This window comes from Solanum pennellii, chromosome 5, assembly GCF_001406875.1.
Source record: "Solanum pennellii chromosome 5, SPENNV200".
NCBI classification, from domain to species: Eukaryota; Viridiplantae; Streptophyta; class Magnoliopsida; order Solanales; family Solanaceae; genus Solanum; species Solanum pennellii.
This window is the reverse complement of record NC_028641.1, coordinates 22,064,049-22,071,568: the sequence shown is the minus strand read 5'-3', so window position 1 is coordinate 22,071,568 and position 7,520 is coordinate 22,064,049.

Sequence of the window (7,520 nt, the reverse complement as noted above, 5' to 3'; positions counted from 1 at the left end):
GGTAGTGGTTGATTTTGAGGTTATTCTGCTTTGGTAAGTCTTCATGCTTCGAGGACGAAGTTTTGTTGTTTTAGTTTCTCTTATGTATTTTACCTTTGGACATGATGTATAGGCTAGGACTGATTTCAGTCTATTGTACTAAATAGTATTGAGACAAGTGTTTTAGACTTCCGTTTTTCTTTTATAAAACTATTAAACTTGGACTATTGTTTTACTCTCATTGATCTATTTCTGATGTTATGAAAGATAAGTTGATTTTATGGTGGTATTTAGGGTTTCTATACGCCATGTTACATCTAGGGCGTACCCTTGGGTTTTGACACCAGAAGACCTTTGTCGAAACCTAGAATGACTATGTCCATCAGACCTTGCATGAGAGAAATTACTCTCACCGGTTCTAGACCTCTTTGTCTCCCTATACCGTTCCTTCAGTTTCTCCTCTTTAATGTGTTAAGCAGGAACCATGAAATGATAAATATAAATGACAATGACAAGCATAGTGATATGACACTCTTTCACTACCAATCCGGACAAACCCCAAACAAACTTGCTCATCTTTGCCCTAGAGTCGGAATCTATAAAAGGAGCATACTTTGACAATTGAATGAACCTAAAAGAATATTCTTTCACACTCGTGTTCCATTGTCGGATATTAATAAACTCAAGCACTTTTGTGTCCCTCTTAGCAATAAGAAAGAACCTATCAAGAAAAGTGAACTTAAACCTCTCCCATTCTAGGGGACCCTCATCTACCGGTCTTGCTTCATTCCATTAATTGAACAAAATTTGGGACACACCTTTAAGTTGGTAAGCGGCCAATTCTTCCATTTCTACCGAAGTCACTCCCATAATAGTCAACATCTTGAAACCTCGTTAATGAACCTTTGTGAATCTTCCTCGACCTTAGAACTATTGAATGTTGTAGGATTGAACCTTGTGAAGTCCCAATTTTAGATGTTGTCGTACCCACATTGGGGTTCATGTTGAACACAACCTCCCTATTGGCTTGGGTCGTGACGGCTTGATCCAACACTTCAAAAGCAATCCTAAAATCCGCATTAGTCACTTGCTCGACCAGAGAATCAATCGGAGATTGAGGAGGTTCTCCCTAAGCAATCTCTTCTCCTCAATCTTTCTAGCAAAAGCTCTTCGAGTAGTCATATCTTGTAGACAATCAGGGGTAAGGATTAGTGTGGACACGTAATTTTTGACTGAACTTAAGTTTAACACCATTTTTAGAGCTTAAATTTTTATAATCTTAACTAAATATTTTGACTTATATCTTACTTTATTAAGTTTACTTTAATAGATTTGAAAACAACAAAAATAGCGTAATTTTTTAAGGCAAGTTTTATTTTGAATTGTTTAAAAAAAAAGTTACAAAAAAATATTTTTTTTCTTTAATTAAGATTAATAATCTAGTATTTCTTCATTGTAATATGAGATTAGCTATTCAATTATTATTTTATTTTTATATATAATTAGCTAACTTTTATTATTATAATTATTATTATAATTATTAAAGCATAATAATAATCTTAACCCCACTACTCTTCCCATTTACCACAAACCTAAACTCATTCCCCCATTCCTCACACTACTCACAACTCAGCAAGAAGAAAAATCTGGAAAAAAAATCCATCAGCGTAAGAAAACACACCATGGCAGAAAAAAAGAAGAAAGAACAAACATTTCATTTTTATTTTTTCTTTGAGAACTTCACAAATACATTCACGTAAATATTTATTTTTTCATTAATACTTTATCTAAATACAATATATACTACCACATACAATCTACAAAAGCCTTGTGAGCATTCTAATCGAGCTCTGGTCCAGATTTTGTGGTTCTATTTCTTCATGTAATGTTCAAGTTTAACTTATCTCTTTAATTTATTCATGGAATTTGATGTAATTTTATGACAAGTTTTTCTTTTTTTATTCATTATTTAATTGAATATTGATATAAGGTTAAGAATATCTCTATTTAATGAATTGATGTAGTTATAATTGGTGATTGTCTTGATTTATTTATTTTTACTTGTTAGTTGTTATTTTTTTTAAAACGGGTTGTGGTTGTGCAATTGTTTTAACTTAGATGCCAATAAGGATAAAAAAATATTATTATGCTAAAAATTTATTGACAATGTTATTTTATAAAAAAAGATTTGTTTTAGTAATTCGTCATTATTTTGTTAGATTATTAAGAAATTGCTACTCGTGTAATGCTTAATTTTGACGTTAACTGAGTAAATAAAAATAAAAAATATGTTATATTGATCTAAAACTTTATCATGCACCATAAAAATTTATATTAGTTTTATGGTATTCCATTATTATTTTTTATAAGGAACATATATTTTCTCTTAACTTTAGATGAACTTTTAGGTGTATTGAAAATATTTCTTTCAATTAAGAATGTGGTTGCACAATTTTTTTGAAACATTTAAAAATAAATCAAGGATGTGGTGACACATATTGTTCAATGATATAATTAACCATTATTAATTCAAAAGAGAGACTTATAAAAATCAAGATTATTAAGTGTGATGCAAAGAAGATAGTTATGTCTTTAAATGTCAAGACCAAGAATGCGGCTACGTATCTAGGTCGAGACCAAATAAAAAATGAGAGAAAATCATGACCTATAAAATATATCCAAAAGATACTTAAAATACGTATAAGTCAATAAAATTGACCATGCTAGAAACACAGGACTTGATATCCCTAATACCATTCCATCGGTCAATAAATTTCCTTACCTGAATTTCTTATTCGCAAACCAAAAAAAGTCATTTCGATTAGATTAGGGATTAAACAAAAATGTTACTTGGAACCGCATAATTCAATTTCAAATGGATACTTTGAAAAATAAAATAATCCCTTTTTTATTTCGTCACTTTAATTAGAAAAACCAAGTAGCCGTGCGCGAAAAAAGGGTGTGACATCTTTGGTGACTGCATTGGGGACTAGCCAAAATTCGAGCTTTGTTATATTGAATTTTACTTGATTTTATCATATTATTTTATTAGTTATATTGTGTTTGATGGCCCAATATGCTACTTTTTTCTTATTTCTTGTTTTTTATATTTATATTGTTCAACTTCACTAAATTATTTTCTCTCACGCACACCTTATGAGTCTTTGACTACATTTACGCACATTCATATGAATGCAGTTATCTATCATATTTTCCCTTGATATAAAGTTGGAGTTTCTTGACACCTAGTAAGGGATATTTAGTCACATATGTTAGGCGGGGTTGGACCAGAAATGAAGTCGGAATAGCGCTGCTACGGATAGTTTTCCCCTCTCTGGCTCGGGTTGTCCACTTGGGTAAGCGATCTAGATACCTATCTCCTTCAACTTTGAACATAGTAAACTGGAATGTACATAGAGTTTCCCTAGAAGACTCTGCCTATTTGCATTATTTGCATTTGACTTAGTGAGCCTCAAAACAAAAGTTAGGTCCGTCTAGGACAAGTATACCGATCTTTCTTGACAACTTAGATCATTTAATATGCTACATGAAATATGTATTTGTTTAGAAACTCTTGAATAATAATGCATTTATCAAGTAAAGTTTTAATATCTTAAAGTTTTTTTAACTGCACGAACTATGCACACATGATTCTCATCTCGATGAGATACGTAGAAAACTTTCTTTGGGTTCAATTATCTTTATTCAAAAACTAAAAAAACATCTTCATAAAAAATGCAAAAAAAAATTGTAGTTATAATCAACAATTTTTTTCTTCTTACCAAAAAAAGTTTTATCGTAATAATGTTCTATCTTTTAAAATTCCTCACTCATAATAAAAGTAAAAAAAATTCTTTGTTTATTTTTATTTCATTTTAGCATGAAATTCAAGATCAAAAAAGATTGTTTCTTAATTTTCTTTAAGTAAAGAAAAAAATATTTTATCTTAAAAGTTCAAAAAAAATGATGCAAAGATCTTAATCATTTTTATCGAGCATGTTATGTACGTAATCCAAATATAAATTAATTAATGCATCCGTTTTTAAATATAATATAATAAATAAAATTATTAACAAATAAAAGTAAAATAATAATAAAAAATAAATATATTGGAGCTAGTTAGGATTAAAAATTAGGTTCTCTAAGATTATTCGATAAATAAAAATACATGTGCATGCATGATGTGCAACACGTGGTTATAACTGAAAAATGTCTAATCCTAACAAGATTTATTGTCAATACACACAATTAACTTAAAGGTGGATGATTTGTGGTTAACCTGGAATCTCATCTCTACAATACAAGATAAAAAGGGAAAGAGAAAATGACCCACAAATATGGAAATTAGGCGTACAATGATGAGGTTTGAAACCAAATGGTTTCACAAGAAATAGTGTCAACATAAGAGGTAAGGGTACTAAAACAACAAAAATAAAAGAGATTTACGAAGCTTAAATGAGTGGACAAGCTCCACCGTCTTCAATCTCTGACTATCTAAATTCAAATATGTCACCCTATCCAAATGTCAAAAATGATCCAATTAATCCACCTGAATTCGACCCCTATGCTGACACAGCCAACGTCGCTATAACTTCTACGGTGACAAATTCGCCGACTTATAGCATTCCACAGCCAACAAGGTGCCCAAATAAAATAATAATCCTCTATCTAAATTTCTTCATGCTCATGCCTACACACCTGAAGAAACCCTTAAAATTCCAAGCTCTTATCCTAGACTCATCAATATAATTCCCCTTTCAAAATTGAGAAGACGGTTAAGAATGAGGAATATGATGAAATGGCTAAGAAAATGAAGAGCTCTGAACAAAGTATAAGATATATTCAGGGACTAGGTGGACACAAGTGATTTGCGAATGTTTCTCTACATCCATTTGTCTGCTAGTTTAAAACCCCAAAGCTTAAGAAACACGATTGTCACAAAAAACCCATAGCTCATTTGAAGCAATATTGTAATCAACTGAGAGAGATTGGTAGCAAAGAAGAATCGCTCATGGCTATTTTTGGAAAAGTTTGATGAGAATTGCGTTAGAATGGTTCATAGATCAAGATACTTGTAACTAGCATAAATAGGATGATCCGGCTCGATGTTTTGGTTAACAATTTAAGTATAACATTGACATAGTTATAGATCATACTTCACTTGTAAACATGAGGAAAAATACTAACGTGAATATTTTTGAATATGCTATTAGGTGGAGGGAGCAAGCTACAAATGTTAACCCGCCAATAAAAAGGTCTGAAATGATTGACGTTTTCATGTAAGTGCAAAAACCCGACTACTTTCATTTTTTTACTATGTTGTTGGAAAAACATTCGTTAAAGTTATTAAGATCGGAGAAATGGTGGAAAATGGCATTAAGTATGGAAAGATTGTAAGTCAAGCTCGCTTAAGAACCACGACACAAGAAAATGGATCAAAAAATCTTGCGGGAAAGAAAATGAAGGAGGATGTAGCTACTATTGTGGCGGGGACCCAAAAAAGTACGAGGGAGACACTTGATCAATATGTACCATCTCAATTTCATCATTATAACCCCATGTAAGACATACAATACACCATTGTCCCACCACAATACGCAGTCTATAGTGCACAACAATATGCATATCAGTTGAACTATCCTCAATGGCAAGCACCAACAAAACAAAGTGTTTGTCCTTCTTCTCAAAATTTTAAAGCACCTTATAATCCTAGTCCAAGACACGGATTTGAAGGAGGTCAAATGCCTATGAACAATTTCACACCAGTTTAAGAGTTCTTCACAAGTATATTTGTGAAATTGAAACATTTGAATATGATAGAGCCAATTTCTCAAATTAATGTGGACCCACGTGCAGAAGGTTTCAATCCTACCATATGGTGTGCATACCATTTAAATGCTCCAGGGCACAATACTAAAGATTTTCAAAATTTAAGAGAAAGGTGGAAGACATTATTCAAACAAAGAGGATTGTGGTTCAAAATGATGATCTCTCAAATGTTACTAGAATCCTCTGTCGGCACATAGTGATGTACACTTTATCGAGATGATATATGATGAAAAAGAATATCATAATTCTAAAGAAAAAACAATTGAAATTGGTTATCTTTTACGAAGGCTAATGTGCAAAACAGTGGCTAAGAATTCAAGCTTGGTGATTAGAAGACACTCTTATTTTCTATAAAAAGAGTATATGGATAGTTTATAATGTCATCATTGTGCTATGCAAGTCTTTTTTTATTTTATTATAGTAAGTCAAAACTTTCGATCATTTCTCTTATGTGTTTGTTTGTTGAGTTTTGTCATAGTTTAGGTTATTATAGGGTTGTAACCTAAAATTTAGTTTGTTGTTTTGTCATCAATCTTTTTATCTTAACATAATCTTTATTCTATGTAAAAGTGAACCATTCTATTTGACTTTCCACATATACATCTCTTTTTAATTCAATTTTTGCGACATGATATGCAAGAAGATTGGGTAAGATCTTAAGATTGTCTTTAGTCGTGGATTGAATACACCATAGAAGTCAAAAAAGAAATACATTTGAAGAAATGAGTAAAGGACTTAAACAACTTGATACGTCCTTTAGTATTAAAAATGGTAAACATAATAAATTTAATTTAAATTGACGTATGTCATTTGTTATCAATAAGGTTTTACTCAAATGGAGATTTCGAGATGACAAATATGGAACAAAAATAATATGCATATCCATCATTGCATACGTTGCAAAGAGATAATGTATGATTTTCACTTCACATCTACAAGAGCATGCTTGTATCTGACATTTTAAACAATTGATATGACAAAGGCAATTCATTCTACTATTCAAACACCGTGTAATCCTTTGTTATACCTTTTGAGTCTTAGTTTTATTCTCTTTCATACCTCTCTTTTGAAATCAAAATACAGTTAAAAAAGTCATAAATCCAAAGAAAAAGGAAAAAGACATAAAAGAATAAAAAAAGAGTGAAAAAAAGGTTGAAAAAAAATCAACAACAAAAAAAGAACAAACTTCTTGAACTACGTTTGACCTGATTCTTACTTTGACAAGATACATTGGAAGCCTTATTTAAGGTTCGGTCCAACCAAGAAAATAAATCCAAAAGGTCCTCATCACAAAAATTGAGGCAAAAATAATTATTATTATATTTTTTTTATGCAAAAGAGAGTTGAATCCAAAAATTGTAAGTCTTAACCGTCTTACCGCATTATCTTTGAGCCTTCATGTCAAACCTTTATATGTAACCCTATCCAAAAGACACGTTAAAATCTAAATAAAGACCTTTCTGATAAATTTTTAACAATGAAAAGTTAAGCAAGCTTTCATCGTTTATTATCATTCATGAAAAATATGATGTCCTTCGTATGAGGTTTGAAAAATGAGGAAATCTTACCAATGAAGATCCTACAAAGCACTATAAGACTCGTATTTTTAAACATTATGACAAAAAAAATAAAAAAAAAATACATGCATTTTTTCCCTAGGATAAACATTTTCAAGTCTGAGATATTTATTTCTCATTTTCTCCTAGGATAAA